Raw genomic sequence first — 22,284 nt, forward strand, 5'->3', positions numbered from 1 at the left:
GGACTTCCTTGTCGAAGCCATCACCAGTGGCCGCTCTACAATCCAAGTCTATCATAAATAGTGTATGTGCGACGAAAATAAATGTATAATTAAGTGCGACAACGGACAAGGCAATCAATCGACAAGATGATGACAATATAATGAATACAGTCAAAACATAAAGTTGTGTACCAGTTGTGATAGTCAAATTACTTTTGCAACGATGAAAAATGAAGTGTGACTCTATTTCCTTATAAAGTTTGTAAATATGTGTACTTATAGCCTTAATTTTAAGAATCATCAAGAAAGACTGAATCCATACAAACACTGACAGAAACACAGAACAAATTCACAATGATCCACCGTCAGTAATTACAAATTGAAACGTTAATTTTTTTATTATGGAATGAATGTGAAATGAAATTTTTAATAACCTGTATGTTACACCCGAAAATTACAAATATTCCAATGGGCATGAGGATGAAAGTAATACCTTCGGTGTTCCTTCCCTCCTCATGGGAGGCAGTGTAATATTAGTAATTTTCGCCTCACAAACATTAATATACGCACAATAGTAAACGCCTGATGGCCTAAAGTTATCGAACAATTGTAAAGTAAAAGAAATGAACCATCGCATAGCAGCGACAGAATCTATTATTCTTTATCTGTGCCGTTCTTTCGCGGTGCCAGTAAATCTATGTACATGTATCGATTAATGGTATAAAAAAGAATTCTGTTGTTTCAAGCCAAATGAGGTTTTTAGCGCCTCACCTTTTACTGTTTGTATTCCATGAGAGGCGGACGCGGACTTGCTGCGTTCCGCAACAGTATTTTATATTTTATGAGAAAATATTGAGTGAATATGCTAATTGTTATTTTTTTCAGTCAGAAAACATGTAGTTTCTGGTAACTGATTACGAACAGACAGCATCAAGTGGACATTTTGACTGTTATGTATAAAGTATTTAACCACAATGGTCATCTATTGTAATTTAATATGAAAAGGTACGTAGCATTAAAAAAAACGTGTGTTAAAGATAAGTGTGCTTATTTTCGTAAATTAACCTTGATAATTCCATCTCCTTATTAAGTTGAATATTAATCATTTTGTGTTACTTCATCACCAGAAATTACGATCACGCTGATGGGCCGAACGCAGCATGAGGCAGAAGGAACATTATCGTTTTCCTATTATTTCTGAACCAACTTTTTTTAATTGTGTAGTGTTGCATTTCTTTTAAAGTCTATAAATCTTCTGGTCCCTTAGTGTTGATCCGGGTATGACTACATCGCGACTATAAAAATGCACAGAAATGATAATGTTTCTTCCGAGCGATCTCAAATATATATATATCAATATGCTGCTCTTATTCAGGTATTTAATGGTCAACGTATGCTATTATAATAGTGTAATCAATCCCTGATTCTGTTGCCAAGTGGCCCACCAAAAATATTCACTTTTTTCGATATTAAAAAAAAAGTAACAATTCTTTTTATTTTCGTCCCCCAAGAGCAACACTACAACATGCTTGGAATGACATGGGGTTTTATTAGAACAAAAAAAATACAAAAGTTCAAAAAATGTCCGACAGCTGGCGCTTCATCTGATCAGAATAGCAATAATTGGCATAACAAAGTAAGACAAAGCAAAGATGATGTTCTTTACAGGAAATGCTCAATATGTCCACCATCATTCCTCAACAATAGCTGTAGTCGAGGAATAATGTTGTGAACAGCACTGTAAAGCATGTCCGGAGTTATGGTGAGGCATCCCTAGAGATGTCGGTCGATCACGATACACTTGCGACTTCAGGTAACTCCAAAGCCAATAATCGCACGGACTGAGGTCTGTGGACCTGGGAGGTCAAGCATGACGAAAGTGGCGGCTGAGCACACGATCATCACCAAACGACGCGCGCAAGAGATCTTTCACGCGTCTAGCAATATGGGGTGGAGCGCCATCCTGCATAAACATCGTACGTTCCAGCACGTGTTTATCAGCCAGGCTGGGGATAATGCGATTCTGTAAAATACCGGCGTACCTCTCACCCGTCACGGTAGCAGTTACAAAACCAGAATAACGCATTTCCTCGAAGAAAAAAGGCCCGATAACGGCAGATGTGGTAAATCCAACCCATACCGTGACTTTCTCGTCGTACAATGAAGTTTCCACGACAGTTCTAGGATTTTCGGTAGCCCAAATTCTGCCGTTGTGGGCGTTCACAGACGCTCCGAGCGTGAAATGAGCTTCGTCGGTCCACAACACGTTACTCAACCAATCGTCATCTTCCGCCATCTTTTGAAACGCCCACACCGCAAATGCCCTCCGCTTCACTAAATCGCCAGGTAACAGTTCATGATGCCGATGGATTTTGTACGGATAGCATCGGAGGGTACGCCTAAGTGCCAACCAAACAGTAGTGTATGGAATGCCGGTGCGACGTGCGACTGCACAAGTGCTGACTTCCCCGTGCATAGATGAACCCGCTACAGTCTCCATTTCTTCCGTAACTGTCTGAGCAGAATTACGCCTTGTGCTCGGACGGCCACTACGGGGTCTATCGTCTAACCAACCCGTGGCTTCGAAATTCGAAATCATTCTCGCCACAGCTGCATTTGTCAACGGACCTTTACCTGTTCGAATCCCCTTCCTATGGCAATAGGATCGTAACGCTGAACTAGCACATTCCCCATTCTGATAATACAGTTTCACTAAAAGCGCCTTTTCAGGTAACGTCAACATGCTGCGACCGCTGGCGCATCTGATTCTCTCTCTCATTACTGCTCCTTTTATACACGATTGTCATGCGCAGTCACTGACGCTTTGCTGTCCAGCGCCACCTGTCGGACATTTTGTGAACTTTGATTTTTTTGTTCTAATAATAGCCCATGTCATTCCAAGCATGTGTGTCAATTTTTACCTCTCTAGCTACATTATTCAGTGGTTTATTAAGTTTTCAAATTTATACTGACTTTTTGATCACCCGGTATAAATAAACAAATAAAATATGTAGTAATAAAAGTTGTATTGATGGCATCTCTGCTTAAGAAAATGGCGCGCTCGGGTTCTCGGGTTCGATTCCCGGCGGGGTCAGGGATTTTCTCTGCCTCGTGATGACTGGGTGTTGTGTGCTGTCCTTAGGTTAGTTAGGTTTAAGTAGTTCTAAGTTCTAGGGGACTGATGACCACAGATATTATGTCCCATAGTGCTCAGAGCCATTTGAACCATTAAGAAAATGGGTCTGAGCGCTATGGGACTTAACATCTCAGGTCAACAGTCCCCTAGAACTTAGAACTACTCAAACCTAACTAACTTACGGACATCACACACATCCATGCCCGAGGCAGGATTCGAACCTGCGACCGTAGCAGCAGCGCGGTTGCGGACTGAAGCGCGTAGAACCGCTCGGCCAACGCAGCCGGCAACAGATTACCATTGCCAATAAATATTGAATTGCGCTCAGTACTGTTTTTAACCAATTTTAAAGTTTGTCCCGACTTTGTCTTTATCTGTTTGGTTTTTTGTTATGAGCCTCTTGCCTGACAATATGCCGTAGCATTAGTTGGCACATGTGCATACAATGAAAATGAACTTCGTTCTTTGCAAGACTTATTATGTGCGGCGTATTCTGCAAGCGTGCCTGCTATTTGCACTTACGTATTGAAACTTGTTCCTTGTAATTTAAATCTTAATTATGAATGTTATGTTATGGATTTTAAGCCAAGATTACAATTCTTCGAGCTACAACTGAATTATGCCATGAATCTTTGCAGTATATCTTAGTAGTGTGATTTAATTGTATTGTTATCTGAATTATAGGTACTCTCTGTTCACTCAGACCGCCCCGATAGCTGAGTGGTCAACGCGGTGGTCTGTCACGCCAAGGGGCCCGGGTTCGATTCCCGGCTGGGTCGGAGATTTTCTCCGCTCTGGGACTGGGTGTTATGTTGTCCTCATTTTCATTTCATCATCATCAGTGGAAGGCAACGGGAAACCACCACTGGAATCACTTCCCTAGACGATCATGCGGTAGACTTCTCTGACGAGGTTTTCCCCATGACAAGACCTGCCGTAAGGCAGCACACAAAGTTTCTGTTCACTCACAGAAGATTATGCACTATCAGTTTGGGAATTATTAAATGGTTTCTATTGAGATTTTTTATGATTTGTTGAAAAAATCGCCAACCACTTGCACAAAAGAAATTTTATTTCTTTACCTGGTGCTCTTCTTCAGAAGGTTAGAATTATCGCATTATTTGCGAGCGTCAGAAGTAAGCAGGTGCACGCAGCGCATTACTGTAGCCTTGTGGATCATAGTACATGTACACGATCCACATAACTACCTTAAAATGCTACAAACAACTGCTCATTTCTTATGTTCGCTAAAAATGCGATATTCTAATCTTCTGAAAAAGGGCACTAGGTTCCTGAAACCAGCAAAGAAATAAAATTTCTTTTGTGGACCTGGTTGGTGATTTTTTTCAATTAATACAACTCCAGTTGCTGAAGATCGATGAAGTACTACATGTTATTACGATAACGGTGGTCATTTCAACATAAATATTTTGGAACTGTTTTTAGCAATTGCTCTCCAATATAACTCCTCCGTCCAAACAGGCCTCGGAAAGACAACGGTACCGACCGACCACCACGTCATCCTAAGCCGACAGGCGCCACTGGATGGGGATACGGCGGGGCACGTTGTCAGCACACCGTTCTCTTGACCGTTGTCAGCTTTCATCACCGGAGCCGCTACTTCTCACTCAAATAGCTCTTCAACTGGCCTCACAAGAGCTGAGTGCACTCTACTTATCAACAGCACGCGGCAGTCGCGGACAGTCATCTATTCAAGTGCCAGCCAAGCTTCGCAGCGCTTAACTGACGGAAACCGGCGTTACCACGGTGGCAAAGTCGTTAGCGCTCCAATAAAGTTAGTTAGATAAGGTTCCGTTGATCATTTGAACGGTTCTGTTGTCGAAATGACTTGAAACTAGTCAGTTTACAGAATATTTGTACATGATTAGTGTTAACAATAATAAAAACATTATCATTTTATTAGTGCTCGTTAAACTACACTTAAATGCTTCTCTTACTGCGCCGGCCTGTTTGGCCGAGTTGTTTTAGGCGCTTCAGTCTGGAACCGCGCGACCGCTACGGTCGCAGGTTCGAATCCTGCCTGGGGCATGGATGTGTGTGATGTCCTTAGGTTAGTTAGGTTTAAGTATTTCTAAGTTCTAGAGAACTGATGACCTCAGATGTTAAGTCCCATAGTACTCAGAGCCATTTGAACCATTTTTTTTTTCTCTTACTGTCTACCAGTTTTTACGTAGAAATTAGTCAGCAGAATAGAAAGAGTTGTCCAGGAGAAATTGTTTTACATTAGATTTAAAATCTGCTTCACTACCGGTCTGACATTTTATGTTATTTGGCAATGATTAAAAACTGTTGTTACTGTATACTGGACTCCTCCGTGAGCCACTGAGAGCTTTAGCAGTGGGTGATAAAGGTCATTTTTCCCTATGTTGTTCTTCTAAAATTCTGATAGATTACTTATAACGAATTCATTAGCGAAAATATGTGCTGTGAAGGCGCAATTAAAATGCCTAGCTCCTTGAAGAGGTGTCATATGACGTCTATATGTCAACACCACATCTTATTCTTACTGTTCGCTTAGGTGTAATCAATACTTTCTATCTAACTGATGAATTATCCTAGAAAATTATTCCGTAAGAAATTATCGAGTGGAAATATGCTAAATATGTCAGGAAGTTGATAAGTTTGTTTCCAAGATTAGAAATTATACGAATAGCGGAATTACCTGGTCTTAACTGTCTGACCTGAGTCGAAACAAGGCCCCCGGAGTAGACAACATTCCATTGGAACTACTGACGGCCTTGGGAGAGCCAGTCATGACAAAACTCTACCATCTGGTGAGCAAGATGTATAAAACAGGCGAAATACCCTCAGACTTCAAGAAGAATATAATAATTCCAATCCCAAAGAAAGCAGGTGTTGACAGATGTGAAAATTACCGAACAATCAGTTTAATAAGCCACAGCTGCAAAATACTAACACGAATTCTTTACAGACGAATGGAAAAACTAGTAGAAGCCGACCTCGGGGAAGATCAGTTTGGATTCCGTAGAAATACTGGAACACGTGAGGCAATACTGACCTTACGACTTATCTTAGAAGAAAGATTAAGGAAAGGCAAACCTACGTTTCTAGCATTTGTAGACTTAGAGAAAGCTTTTGACAATGTTGACTGGAATACTCTCTTTCAAATTCTAAAGGTGGCAGGGGTAAAATACAGGGAGCGAAAGGCTATTTACAATTTGTACAGAAACCAGATGGCAGTTATAAGAGTCGAGGGACATGAAAGGGAAGCTGTGGTTGGGAAGGGAGTAAGACAGGGTTGTAGCCTCTCCCCGATGTTATTCAATCTGTATATTGAGCAAGCAGTAAAGGAAACGAAAGAAAAATTCGGAGTAGGTATTAAAATCCATGGAGAAGAAATAAAAACATTGAGGTTCGCCGATGACATTGTAATTTTGTCAGAGACAGCAAAGGACTTGGAAGAGCAGTTGAACGGAATGGATGTTGTCTTGAAGGGAGGATATAAGATGAACATCAACAAAAACAAAACGAGGATAATGGAATGTAGTCGAATTAAGTCGGGTGATGTTGAGGGTATTAGATTAGGAAATGAGACACTTAAAGTAGTAAAGGAGTTTTGCTACTTGGGGAGCAAAATAACTGATGATGGTCGAAGTAGAGAGGATATAAAATGTAGACTGGCAATGGCAAGGAAAGAGTTTCTGAAGAAGAGAAATTTGTTAACATCGAGTATAGATTTAAGTGTCAAGAAGTCATTTCTGAAAGTATTTGTATGGAGTGTAGCCATGTATGGAAGTGAAACATGGACGGTAAATAGTTTGGACAAGAAGAGAATAGAAGCTTTCGAAATGTGGTGCTACAGAAGAATGCTGAAGATTAGATGGGTAGATCACATAACTAATGAGGAAGTATTGAACAGGATTGGGGAGAAGAGAAGTTTGTGGGACAACTTGACGAGAAGAAGGGATCGGTTGGTAGGACATGTTCTGAGGCATCAAGGGATCACCAATTTAGTATTGGAGGGCAGCGTGGAGGGTAAAAATCGTAGGGGGAGACCAAGAGATGAATACACTAAGCAGATTCAGAAGGATGTAGGTTGCAGTAGGTACTGGGAGATGAAGAAGCTTGCAGAGGATAGAGTAGCATGGAGAGCTGCATCAAACCAGTCTCAGGACTGAAGACCACAACAACAACAACAACTGTCTGACTGAGAAGCTCAGTAATGTGTTGTTTGTTAATTGTGGCACAGCTAAAATATATTTGCGTTCCCACAACCACACAACTCTTTCACTTCCAAAACCCATGTTGCTGCTAAATAATCGTACCAGATTACAAACAATAAACAAGTTGGTCTAGCACAACTTGACAGGCACTTGTTGAGATTTGCGACAAATACCACATTTTTTCGGAAGAGCACTAGGGGAAAAAAATCCGTGCATTCAATGAACGGATCGAGCCAAGTGGCACCGTGGTTGGCAAAATGGACTCGCAATCGGGCTGCCGTCGGGTTCAAACCTCAGTCCTGCAATCTACATTTAGGTTTACCGTATTCTTCGTAAATCGCTCCCTGAAAAATCCGGGATTGTTTCTTTGAAAAAGGCGTGGCCGATTTCCTTCCCCATCCTTTCGTAACCCGCGCTTGTGCTCCGTCCCTAATGACCGCGCTGTCGACGGGACGTTAAACGCTAATCTTCCTTCCTTCCTTCAGCAACTAACAGTTCATTCAATTCGTGTCAAATTATTTAGCTACCTTCAAATTTTAAAATAGTTTACCAGAAAGATAACAGTCACAAAAACAGTTCCCAGAATTCTCACAAGACTGTAACGTACTAATCACGCGTGGTTCGTGAACAAGGCTTGTAAGTAGGCTGTTTAGGTTTTTATGTTGGTAACGCCACGTAGCGCTCTGTATGAAAATCACTGGCTGTGCTGTGTGCAGTCTGTGGCTGGTTGGCATTGTTTTGTAATATTCGCTATTGTAGTGTTGGGCAGTTGGATGTGAAGAGGGCGTAGCGTTGCGCAGTTGGAGGTGAGCCGCCAGCAGTGGTGGATGTAAGGAGAGAGATGGCGGAGTTTTGAGAGCGGACGATCTGGACGTGTGTCGATCAGAAAGAGTAAATTTGTAATATTGGATATCGAAATGGTTCAAATGGCTCTGAGCACTATGGGACTTAACATCTGAGGTCATCAGTCCCCTAGAAATTAGAACTACTTAAACCTAACTAACCTAAGGACATCACACACATCCATGCCCCAGGCAGGATTCGAACCTGAGACCGTAGCGGTCGCGCGGTTCCAGACTGTAGCGCCTAGAACCGCTCGGCCACCCCGACCGGCTATTGGATATCATGAACTGATGTGTATGTATGATGACTTTTGAACAATATTAAGGTAAATACATTGGTTGTTCTCTATCAAAATCTTTCATTTGCTAACTATGCCTATCAGTAGTTAGTGCCTTCAGTAGTTAGAATCGTTTATTTAGCTGGCAGTAGTGGCGCTCGCTGTATTGCAGTAGTTCGAGTAACGAAGATTTTTGTGAGGTAAGTGATTCATGAAAGGTATAGGTTATTGTTAGTAAGGGCCATTCTTTTGCAGGGATTATTGAAAGTCAGATTGCGTGTGTAAATAAATAAGTGAAGAGAGAAATGTCTGAGTACGATCAGTTTTGCTCAGCTGTTTGAAAATCAAATAACGTAAGGGGTTTATCAGCACAGTAACTCATTAATTTTTCTAAGGGGACTGCTGCTCCTGTAAGACTCTTGAGATCAGCATTACGTCTGCGGGGAGAAATCTGTGATAGTGCTAAGAGTATCAGCAGCACACTCATACAAACGCGGCAGCGGTCCGTTGCGTATTTGACGGCCCCGTGAAGGCCGCTGGTTGGTTGCGCCACGGCGAACACGCGAGGCCCGGCTGGCGCACGACTCACGCAATACGGCCAGAGCCCTACCAGCCGCTCAGCGTTTGTCGCAGCACTGTGTTCTGATGACGCCATGTCGCAATCAGTCTTGGAGCTGGCGTCGCCTACGACGAAATACACGAACGCACACGCATTAAGAATTTTGGGAACAGTCGACGCTCACGAATGTCTTTTGTCAATCTACAAGAACACTTGGTGACCCGCAAGAGCTGAAAAAACGACAACAGCAGTAAAATGTTTTCTATTCCAGTCTTTGATCACAATATGAATTCTTTAGGCGATGACAGGTTTCAGTCCGTAATGACCATCCTCAGATCTATAATATACAAATACATAAACCTAGTGAGCAGTGTGTCTTTCAACATAATACGTATCGCAATATACTATCATACAACCAGCAAGATGTACAGAAAATACGGTAAAACGTATCTTTTTTGCACCATGTCCTAAATGATAAGGCCATAATGGCATCGTCAAAACATATAAATATAATCAGCATAACATCGTCATATAGATCTAAAATAAGGTGTAGAATGGGCTGCATCGTCCACAGTCATAATTGCAACTGGCTACTGAAGTACAGTAGCTACCAGAAATCTGTTTGCCTACATCATCCCTAGATGTCGCTACTGTCGGCTTAGATGTAGTCATCATTTACGCAAAAAACATAATCGATAAAAACACATTATGTAAAATACATGTAGCAAACCTTTAAAATTGATAACTATCATAGAAACTAAATTGTGATGCATTAAAAGACGAATACAGTTACACAACAGAATTATTAAAAGGAAATATATGAATGGAATAGGACCGATCGACCTATCGTTGGTGACAACAGCAGTGTTGCCACAGCGAACAATGTACCAAATCATCTGCCGGCCAGTTTACCTGCGATATTTTGCTTTGCTTCATACGTATGTACACTGGTGACCAAAATTAAAGTCCTGCGTTTAATTCACGGTCTAGTCACAGAAACTGTTCAAAAATGGTTCAAATGGCTCTGAGCACTATGGGACTTAACTTCTGGGTCATCGGTCCCCTAGAACTTAGAACTACTTAACCTAACTAACCTAAGGACATCACACACATCCATACCCGAGGCAGGATTCGAACCTGCGGCAGCAGCGGTCGCGCGGTTCCAGACTGTAGCGCCTAGAACCGCTCGGCCACTCTGGCCGGCACACAAACTGTCAACAGACGTCCTGATGATCGTTTTCTACATGGAAGATGGCATTTCGGTCAACGGAAAACCACGCCAACGATGACGCCTGGCCACCTATCAAACGGAGTAGTGTTTGACGGGTAGCCCTACATCCACTACTGCTGTATTCACAGTCACAGACAGTGCAATATGGCACAGAGAGGACGCCTACCAGACTCTCCGCAGTGGAGGCCCAAAGGAAGAATGGAAGCAGGATAGTCATAAACTCATGTGGCCCGATGGCTTAACGTGACTCGTTCTGTAGTTTCTCGGGTGAGGCGACAGTTTATAAAGGCCGAAACTGTATTCCGAAGACTAGGACAGCGCTGACCAGTGTGACATCAGAAAGAGAGGACCGTTATTCAGCTGTAAGGGCACGAAGGAACGGCCTTAGTACTGCGTAGCAACTGGCATCGGACCTGGCAGCGTCCACCGGACGTGTTGTGTCGAGGCAAACGGTGCAAAGGAGTCTTCAACACAGTAGTCTTTGTTGGAGACCGCTGCGTGTGTGCTTCTGACGCGTCTTCACAGAAGGGAACATCTAGAGTGGAGTAGTCAGCATGCCATCTGTATGAGTGGGTCAATGTTCTTTTCTCAGATGAGTCCCGGTTTGGTCTGAAGAGTGATTCTCGACGTATTCATATCTGAAGGGAATTTGGGACACGAATTCGAAACCCGAACATTGTGAAAAGAGACCTATATCGAAGAGGATCGCTACTCGTGTGGGCAAGGATTATGTTGACCACTCGAACACCTCTTCATGAAATTGTGCGGGTGAACTGGAAAGGTTTAACTGCTGTCAGATACCGTGACGAGGTCTTGGGACTTCATGTACGGTTGTTGCGAGGTGCTGTGCGCCCAGACATCGTACTGGCGGACGATAATGCATGACCTCATAGAGGCTGCTTTACTCGAAGCCGCTATCGATCATCTAGCTTTCGGTTTGTCTGCAAAAGAGGCAGTTTCACGACGACTTTGCCCACAGCAGTGTGAGTAATGGGCGGTCTGTCTTGGTGCAATTGATTGAAATCTACTGCGATAGCACGGGTGCTCCTCTCTCCTGATATCAGGACGATCTCAATGTGTTCAGCTCATGTTAATGCCATCAACTTTCACGTCAACAGTAAGAGAGAAGAATCAGTCATAACTCAAGAATGCATAAAGCTGTGCTCAAATGAAAAGCACCACTTATCTTTAACTTGTATTTCTCTATCTGTTTGATATGTCAGAAAACTCCTTTCCATCCCAAAATAGAGAGTTACATTCAACCTGGTGCCTTCAAAAATGGCTGCCATGTTGGTAACATAAGCTCACAGGTTTTCCACCTCTTCCAACGCACACAGCTTTAACTTTTTGTTTATGTACTTGTTTTTATTTTAGAACAACGAGTCCACACCTATGAGTCACCTTGTATTTTAATATTTATAAGAATTTTGTAACGCAGGCTGAAATACCACTCATGAGGAAGCAGCCAAAGTAATCTGATGCTATAGGACTCAGTTCTGCAGATAACAGATAGTTAAGCTTCGAATTTCCTCGTCATTGGATTTGAGGTCTTGGCTTTATTCAACTTGAAAGTTAAAATGTACACTCACCCACACGTAATGAAAAAGCACTAATTTATCGCATTTCGTAACTGTGAGTAATGGGTGGTTCATCCATGCAAAATCTTCACAGTAATGTTATTGGATAAAGGCAAAACCGAATAAAAGTCAACAAAAATTCCGTGGTTATTTCTCTTGCAACCATGTCGATGTAGTAACATCATTGTATGATAAACCCTTTTCTCTGAGGTGGATCATTCATCCGACTCGAACGCACACACATAAGCCCACACACGCAAATACACGTATACTGAAGATAAACCCTTGAATGTCGACGAGGCGCACGGTAACTTGCCTTCATATTTACCCTCCATTTCACTGTTTTCCAGCGAGTGTGTTTGGCTTACCACTGACCTTATTGCCCCTGTGTATACCACCATCGGAATATCTTAGTTATTACGAGTGCTGTTTTCTATAAGACATCCGAGTTTTTCGGTGTAGTATCTGGAAGAGGATGTTAGACAACTGACTTGACAGAAAACAGGAGAGATGGAGGGGGTGAAGAGGAGAGGAGAGGATCAAAGTTTTGTATGTGTAGAGGATGGTGAAAGTACTCAAACTAAAAGTTTGACCAGATGCTAATTTAAGTCTTCTGTGAAACTTTTGTTGGACATCGAGTGATTCTTGAGAGTTAATATTACTAAAACCATCTCAGTCTCCAATCAGTCTACATCCGACGCAATTTGTGTTAAAAAGTTGCTTATAGAAGGGGCAGTCAAATGAAAACGAGAGAGATGGGAAAAAAGTGAACTATTTTATTTCAGAAGTAATCGCCATAACTGCTACTATACTTATCCCATCGTGAGACGATACAATCAATGCCTTCATGGAAAAATATTTGAGGTTGCCTATGGAACCGTGACCCCACCACCCCAATGAACCATGGACCTTGCCGTCGGTGGGGAGGCTTGCGTGCTTCAGCGATACAGATAGCCGTACTGCAGCTGCAACCACAACGGAGGGGTATCTCTTGAGAGGCCAGACTGACGTGTGGTTCCTGAAAAAGGGCAGCAGCCTTTTCAGTAGTTGCAAGGGCAACAGTCTGAATGATTGCCTGATCTGGCCTTGTAACATTAACCAAAACAGCCATGCTGTAAAGGTACTGCGAACGGCTGAAAGCAAGGGGAAACTACAGCCGTAATTTTTCCCGACGGCATTCAGCTTTAGTGTATGGTTAAATGATGATGGCGCGCTCTTGGGTAAAATATTCCGGAGGTAAAATAGTCCCCCTTCGGATCTCCGGGCGAGGACTACCCAGGAGGACGTCGTAATCAGGAGAAAGAAAACTGGCGGATCGGAGCGTGGAATGTCAGATCCCTTAATCGGGCAGGTAGGTTAGAAAATTTAAAAAGGGAAATGGATAGGTTAAAGTTAAATAGAGTGGGAATTAGTGAAGTTCGTTGGCAGGAGGAACAAGACTTCTGGTCAGGTGAATACAGGGTTATAAATACAAAATCAAATGCAGGACTATGTTTAATAATGAATTAAAAAAAAATAAGAACGCGGGTATGCTACTACGAACAGCATAGTGAACGAATTATTGTAGCCAAGATAAACAGGAAGCCCACGCCTATCACAGTGGTACAAGTTTATATGTCAACTACTCCGCAGATGACGAAGAGATTGAAGAAATGTACGATGAGGTAAAAGAAATTATTCCGATACTGAATGGAGACGAAAATTTAATAGTCATGGAATTCGATAGTTGGTTATGAGCTGTAGATTAAAACTGAAGAAACTGCAAAAAGGTGGGAATTTAAGGAGATGGGACCTGGTTAAACTGAAAGAACCAGAAGTTGTAGAGAGTTTCAGAGAGAGCATTAGGGAACAATTGACAAATACGGGGGAAAGAAATACAGTAGAAGAAGAATAGGTAGCTTTGACAGATGAAATAGTGAAAACAGCAGAAGATCAAGTAGGTAAAAAGATAACGCGTAGTAGAATTCCTTGGGTAACAGAAAAAATCTTGATTTTAATTGATGAAAGGAGAAAATATAATAATGCAGTAAATGAAACAGGCAAAAATGAGTACAAACGTCTCAAAAATAAGATCGATAGAAAGTTCAAAATGGGCTAAGCGGAGATGGCTAGAGGAGAAATGTAAGGATGTAGAGGCATATGCCACTAGGAGTAAGGTAGATACTGCGTATAGGAAAATTAAAGAGACGTTGGGAGAAAACAGAACCACCAGTGTGAATATCAAGAGCTCAGATGGAAAACCAGTTCCAAGCAAAGAGGGAAAGCAGAAAGCTGGGAGGAAAATATAGAGGGTTTATAGAAGGGCGATGTACTTGAGGGCAATATTATGGAAATGGAAGAGGATGTAGATGAAGATAAAATGGGAGATATAATATTGAGTGAAGAGATTGACAGAGCACTGAAAGACCTAAGTCGAAACAAGGCCCCGGGAGTAGACAATATTCCGTTAGAGCTACTGACAGCATTGGGAGAGCCAGCCATGACAAAACTCTTCCATCTGGTGAGCAAGGTGAGACAGGCGAAATACCTTCAGACTTCAAGAAGAATTCCAATCCCGAAGAAAACAAGTGTTGACAGGTGTGAAAATTACCGAACTATCAGTTTAATAAGTCACAGCTGCAAAATACTAACACGAATTCTTTACAGACGAACGGAAAAGCTGTTGGAAGCCGACCTCGGGGAAGATCAGTTTGGATTCTGGAGAAATGTTAGAACACGTGAGGCAGTACTGACCCTACGACTTATCTTAGAAGATAGATTAAGGAAAGGCAAACCTACGTTTCTAGCATTTGTAGACTTAGGGAAACCTTTTGAAAATGTTGACTGGAATACTCTCATTCAAATTCTAAAGGTGGCAAGGGTGAAATGAAATGAAATGATCGTACGGCATTGTTGGCCGGAAGACCCCATGCGGGGTGTTCGGCCGCCGAAATTACAAGTCCTTTTGAGCTGACGCCACTTCGGCGACTTGAGAGTGTGGTGAAATACAGGGAGCGAAAGGCTATTTATAATTTGTGGATAAACCAGATGGCAATTATACGAGTCGAGGGGCATGAAAGATAAGCAGTGGTTGGGAAGGGAGTGAGACAGGGTTGTAGCCTATCCCCGATGTTATTCTATCCATATATTGAGCAAGGAGTAAAGAAAAATTCGGAGTAGGAATTAAAATCCATGGAGAAGAAATAAAAACTTTGAGGTTCGCCGATGACATTGTAAATCTGTCAGAGACAGCAATGGACCTGGAAGAACAGTTGAATGTAATGGACAGTGTCTTTAAAGGAGGATATAAGATGAACATCAACAAAAGCAAAACGTGGAAAATGGAATGTAGTCGAATTAAATAAGGTGATGCTGTGGGAATTAGATTATGAAGTGATACCCTTAAAGTAGTAGATGACTTTTGCTAATAGAGGAGCAAAATAACTGATGATGGTCGAAGTAGAGAGGATATAAAATGTAGACTGGCAATGGCAAGGAAAGTGTTTCTGAAGAAGAGAAATTTGTTAATATCGAGTGTAGATTTAAGTGTCAGGAAGTCTTTTCTGAAAGTATTTGTATGGAGTGTAGCCATGTATGGAAGTGAAACATGGACGATAAATAGTTTAGACAAGGAGAGAATAGAAGTTTTCGAAATGTGGTGCTACAGAAGAATGCTGAACATTAGATGGGTAGATCACGTAACTAATGAGGAGGTAGTGAATAGAAATTTGTGGCACAACTTGACTAGAAGAAGGGATCGGTTGATAGGACAGGTTCTGATGCATCAAGGGATCGCCAGTTTAGTACTGGAGGGGAGCGTGGAGGGTAAAAATCGTAGAGGGAGACCAAGAGCTGACTACACAAAGCAGATACAGAAGGATGTAAGTTACAGTAGGTACTTGGAGATGAAGAAGGCTGCACAGGATAGAGTAGCATGGAGATCTGCAGCAAACCAGTCTCTGGACTGAAGATCACAATAACCAGGCGTGCATTTCTTCGTCCAAAGATTATCGACGGTCACGAATGTCTGTCTTCACGGCTCCAGAAATGAGGAAATCACATGGGGAGAGAAAAAAATGGTTCAAATGGCTCTAGGCACTATGGGACTTAACATCTGAGGTCATCAGTCGCCTAGACTTAGAACTACTTAAACCTAACTAACGCCGGCCTAGGTGGCCAAGCGGTTCTAGGCGCTTCAGTCTGGAACCGCGCGACCGCTACGGTCGCAGCTGCGAATCCTGCCTCGGGCATGGATGAGTGTCATGTCCTTAGGTTAGTTAGGTTTAAGTAGTTCTAAGTTCTAGGGGACTGATGACCTTAGATGATAAGTCCCATAGTGCACAGAGCCATTTGAACCAAACCTAACTAACCTAAGGACATCACACACATCCATGCCCGATGCAGGATTCGAACCTGCGACCGTAGCAGCAGCGCGGTTCTGGACTGAAGCGCCTAGAACCGCTCGGTCACAGCGCGTGGGGAGAGATCTGGACTGCATGGCGTATGTGTAAGGGCTTCCAAGACTCATGCAGCACGTGTCGCCGAGGTTGTTTCGAGTACGCTGCGGAAGTTTCACTTCCTCCATTAAGTCCCGGTCTCTCCCCATGCGATTTCCTTATTTTTGGAGCCCTGAAGACAGACATTCGTGACCGTTGATTTGCTTCAGACAAAGATACGCACGTCTGGGTGCAGTCGTGGTTCCGTAGGCAAACGCAAACATTTTTCTATGTCTTGTCTCACAGTGGGATAAATGTATTAAGAGTTATGCAGATTGCTTTTTGAAATAACAAAGTTTACTTACTTTTTTCCACCTGTCTCGTTTTCATTTGACTGCCCCTTGCAAAACTCACAATTAGTGCTGTTGGACTCGTGAGGCAGGCTAGTGTACAGAGACTTTAGGTTGCACCCTCAGTACTGGTTGAGAGAGGTCCAAGAACAAATAAATAACCATACCTACAGGGTGGTCAGAAACAATCTTAAATCTTGTAAGGCCGGCCGCGGTGGTCTAGCGGTTCTAGGCGCTCAGTCCGGAGCCGCACGACCGCTACGGTCGCAGGTTCGAATCCTGCCTCGGGCAGTTAGGTTTAAGTAGTTCTAAGTTCTAGGGGACTGATGACCACAGATGTTAAGTCCCATAGTGCTCAGAGCCATTTGAGCCAAATCTTGTAAGGGTGTTGGAGGGTAGTTTTGCTGAGAAATAACTGTTAAGAAAAAAAATCGGTGCCTTGCGCCATTCCTGAGTTAATAGCGTTGAATTAAGGCAATCAGGTTGTTGCGCAGGCAGATTCAAGCGGGGCACCAACTATATTTAGTTTCAGTTGTTCTCATGGCGTAGATGATAGCGAGTGAGACTGCTCAGCTTTTGCTCGAGTTCGATCGTTACTACTGTCCCATGTTCAGTTTTTATATCGCAGTGACAGCGTTTGGCGACTCCGTCTTTGGCGGGCCGCTTGCATTTGTGCGCGCAACGGCCTGATTGGCTAACTTCTTTGCCGATTAACTGGGAAACGGCGCAACGTATCCACTGTTTTTCTAACAATTACTTCGTAGTACAACCTACACTGCAAGACCTTTAAGGGCCCTGTAACGATCAAACAATTTGTCGAACTTAACTACACTTGTCAAATATTTGACCATGTGCGGTGCTGTTTGACGTGTTTGTCAAGCATAGATAGTGTTTGACGTGTTGGCGAGAAATGTTGGTTAAATGAAAGTTTGACAAGACGGCGGAAGCTATTCGTATCGATATTTCGCCACATATTCGTAGTGAAAAATTGATTTATTACAATCTATCCCACTGTATCTTAAGTTTCCACGACCACGGAAACTACAATCAAGTATTGAAACAAAATAGCACTGACAATCACCAAAAAGGTAGAGGTGTCACATCTTTCCCAGTTTATGAACAAAATCAATGTTTTACGCATACAGTAACATGTGGTAGTGGAATGAAATAAAAGATACCGAAGTTCTCTGGTTGTTCCATGGACGATGCGGGCTATATGTTCCCCCGTCGTGGTATCTTAATGAACTGTCATTAGAGGACCAACTAGAAGAAAATAAACTTTCGCATACCTTTTCAACGTGAAGGCGAAGGATCTCTAAACAAGTTATTGAACGTTTCACTGTCCGTCCGCAGAAGGTTGACGTAATCATCAGGTTCTGAGTGTAACATTTCCATTAATATGTTTCCAATTGTACATTTCTTATTTTAAAGCATTCCATGGACCAGAGTCTTGTTTTCTTCTTCCTTAAACACAGTTCAAAATGTGTGTGAAATCTTATGGGACTTAACTGCTATGGTCATCAGTCCCTAAGCTTACACACTACGTAACCTAAACTATCCTAAGGACAAACACACACACCCATGCCCGAGGGAGGACTCGAATCTCCGCCGGGACCAGCCGCACAGTCCATGACTGCAGCGCCTTCGACCGCTCGGCTAACTTAAACACAGTGCTAGAGTGTGTTAGATATGCTTTATCTGCATTTGCAGCCATTCCCACAGCTGCTAAAATACAGCATTCACGAAAAGCGTCTGTTTCAAAAGTAAGGTTAAATTGACAAGCTTTCTTGGTACGTGTACGGGCTTGTTTGTCACATCTGTGGCTAGATAAGAGCGAACTTGAGATACATAATTGCCCTTTTAGAAGGGCCTTAAGAAGTTTTATAAGCTACATTGTCGATTCGAAGAAAATTGATGTAATTATCGGGTTCAGAAAGTAGCGTTTCCTTTAGCAGATTTTCATGGGTAAATCATTTGAAGCCACTTCCTGGACCAGAGTCTTGTTTCCTCCTTCTTCTTCAAACACAGTAATAAAGTCAGCGGCAGGACTTGTTTGCCTGCATTGGTGGCCGTTCACACCATTGTAAAAGTACTCACGAATACACGAACACGGACAGCGTCTGCTTCAAAGTGAGGTTAAACTGAAAAACAATGTTTGAACGTGTACGGGCTTGCTTGGCAAATGCGTGGCTAGAAATGACATTTGATCGTTTACGAGGACCTACCATACGGCGATAAATCGACGTCTCGTGGCGATACCCTCCGCTAGCGCACAAGTGGCCTTTCCTCGCTGTCGCTTGGACAGCTGAGCAGCAGTCAGAAGGCGACCGTGTGTGACGGAACGCTGTAGCACTGAGAGCCGCGGGAAGAAAGCGCCCGCATGCCGCCAGGTGGCAGCAGCGGTTGGCGAGCAGCCACCTGCTCTGACGAGGCGAGATTCGCCGCGGGTCGCGCAGGTGCCGGCGGCACACACGCGGGCTATTAGCGGCCCAGGGGGCTGCGAAATGCTCTCACCCATACCAGCAGCATTCCATGGCTATCAGCTTCCAAAAAAGAGAAGCACCCCCCTCCCCCCTGACCGTCCTATTACTCAAACAATAAAACGTAATACCTGTAACTGTAGACTCGACCACAAATTAACCAGTAAACTTTACTTGGCAGTCAAAATAAAGCCCACAATACACTAAACTTGCGAAAATAATTAGGTAACCGAACACGAGTATTATAAGGTTCCACAACCCTCTACTCCACCACTACCTGACCAAAAAAAAAAAAAAAACAAAGCACCCAGGAGATGTGATCGGATGCCAATGTCACTTTATACATGTACACACCATCCGCGGATATGTAAATGTCTATAGAGTTCCAAGTCTCTGAGACAGGTAGTACGACTACCAGAGTGGTTTAGTGTTCTTCGTTTTTGTTGTGGACTCGGGTCATCCACTTTGATGAAAATGCGCACATTGAGTCGTAACACGCCGGCCGGTGTGGCCGAGCGGTTCTAGGCGCTTCAGTCTGGAACCGAGCGACTGCTATGGTCGCAGGTTCGAATCCTGCCTCGGGCATGGATGTGTGTGATGTCCTTAGGTTAGTTAGATTTAAGTAGTTCTAAGTTCTAGGGGACTTATTATCTCAGATGTTGAGTCCCATAGTGCTCAGAGTCATTTGAACCATTTGAGTCGTAACACGACGTCCTGTGGCTGCACGAAAAGCATTATTCAACAAGGTGGCGTTGCTGTCAGAGTTCCTCCGAGCCATAATCCGTAGGTAGCGGTCATCCACGGCACTAGTAGGCCCTTGGGCGGCCTGAGCGGGGCCTGTCATCGACAGTTCCTGTATCTCCTCCATGTCCGAACAACATCGCTTTGGTTCACTCCGAGACGCCTGGACACTTCCCTTGTTGAGAGCGGTATTGACCGTCTAGGCACGGTTGAGCTACAGACAACACGAGCTCTGTATCTCCTTCCTGGTGGAAAGACTGGAATTGATCGTTTGTCGGATCCCCTCTACATCTTTGGCCGGGGTTAGTGACATCTCTGAACAATCAAAGGGACTGTGTCGGTGATACAATATCCACAGTCTATGTCTAACTTCAGGAGTTCTGGAACCGGGGCGAGGCAAAACTTTTTTCGATATGTGTATTATCCATCGATGAATGGCGTCAAATTTGTGATGCGTCAATGTAGATTTCAGTATTGTGCCACGGGAATTTTTACTCTCCTTCGATGATACTGCATGAATATATAATCTCTATAGGGGACTTCCCTGATGCAGGTAAAATATTTAACAACAGAGAGTGTATACAACTACAAGAGCAGTGTTTAATGAGCCCCAGCTGTGCAATACAGGATGCGCTAGAGTGTCATAAAAAGTGGCAGTCGTGTGTCTACTGATTCTATGAGACATTGTGAAGTAATATGCTGGAGTTCGCTCGTCATACTCTCCACCCACTGGAAGAAACCATACTCGACTCTACGATGCATGCTGTGCATTCATGGAGGTGCAAGCATATGATTCCAAGGTGTGGGCACAGAACTAAGATCTTATTTAAGTTTGTTCATGTATTCATACCAGGCTACATGCAAGAGTTTATAAAACCCCTTGCATCCCAATGTAAACGAGTAGTTACTACGATGACTGAGAGGACGAAACAACTCCTCCCTGCACAATGGTCTTGTAGTAAGTGGCTGGTTCTGCAGTGATGATGCTGGAAACTGGAAGAATGAGATGAATGGATCAGTACTTCCCGATAACATACACGCTTTGATTATCAGGCCTTCAGGTTGTAGAAAAACTAATCTTGTTCTAACACTGTTAACACATCCTTTCAGCAGGTACATATTTTTTTCAAAAACCCTATTTCAGCCAAAATATCAGCTATTGCAGGAGATTTTGCATGACATTAATGGGGCAACATATCATTCATCAAAACCTTCCAATTTCAGTCACTTGAAAAAGTAAAACCAAGCAGAGTATTCATATTTGATGACGTCACAGTGAAAAATCAGTATGAGATCCGGAGAAATTTCTGCTTCGTTCGCCAAATGCAAGTCGATATATGGTATTTGAGCTAGATATACTGAATAATCCCGAAGTGAACCCTTTTACTGCTTTCAAACAAGACAAACTGAATTTAAAACATATTTACCAGTCTCATGTAGGAACTGACATATCGTTAAATGAATTCATTGTAATATGCAGTGATTGCTGGAATAACTGGCAGTGTGACTTTCTAGTTATCGATAAAACTAGAAAACTGATTGATAAAACATATGCATCTATAAAACGACAGAAAAATCGAGGCAGTCAGTGCTACGTTAATGGAACTGGAAAGTCTTATCGAGGCAGGAGCTATAAATGATGTGTTGAATGACAGAATACATCAATGTGAACTATATGTCAATGGGAAAATTGAAGAAGTCAACACAACACTAATGGATATGCATGTACACATCAAAGTGACACTTAAGTTTCTTTTAATTGTGCCTGTCTGCAACTTAACATGTCTTCTTTACGGCAAGTAGCAATCTATCTTTTCCTACATCGTTGATATTCCTACCTGGAGTTCGCACTATTTGAAAGTTTTAGATAAGGAAACTGAAACGGTACCCAGTTTACTAGAGCTAATATTCTCAAAAACTTCGAACGTTGAAAAATGTACCTCAAAGGAGATAAAATTGATGGTCAAATATTACATATGACTAACGCCCACAGGAAAGGCAACCTCTCAAGTGGACGAATGAAGGCCTCAAAGAATGACAAATACAAGAATGTAATTAAATCAGTATTAGCAGCTACACATAGCTCAGGCAGAAGGGTTGAAATTCAGCATGAAAGACTGAACAATCTGCCTCTGTATATATATTACGATGACCCAAATGAAATCTTAGACCGATTATAACTACTTACAGCATCAGCTGCTGCAGGGAATGCAGGCCACACGAATGGAAACATATCAGTCAAATAACAGCTTCATGAAAGACGCATGATTAAGTAATTATGAAGACAGTTGTTCATGAGCTTCACATGACAGCACACAGAACATTCCCTCACAGAAACGTGATGAAACAAGGACTGAATGATTTATGGCAGGCTGATCTCATAGATGTGTGAGACTATTCACCATCGAATAAACGTTTCAGTACAGGCTAATTGTCATAGACAATACTACAAATTCGCTTGGACTCTACCTTATATGTGGTACCCGAATAT

Source organism: Schistocerca nitens, chromosome 6 (genome assembly GCF_023898315.1).
Source record: "Schistocerca nitens isolate TAMUIC-IGC-003100 chromosome 6, iqSchNite1.1, whole genome shotgun sequence".
In the NCBI taxonomy this organism is placed as follows: domain Eukaryota; kingdom Metazoa; phylum Arthropoda; class Insecta; order Orthoptera; family Acrididae; genus Schistocerca; species Schistocerca nitens.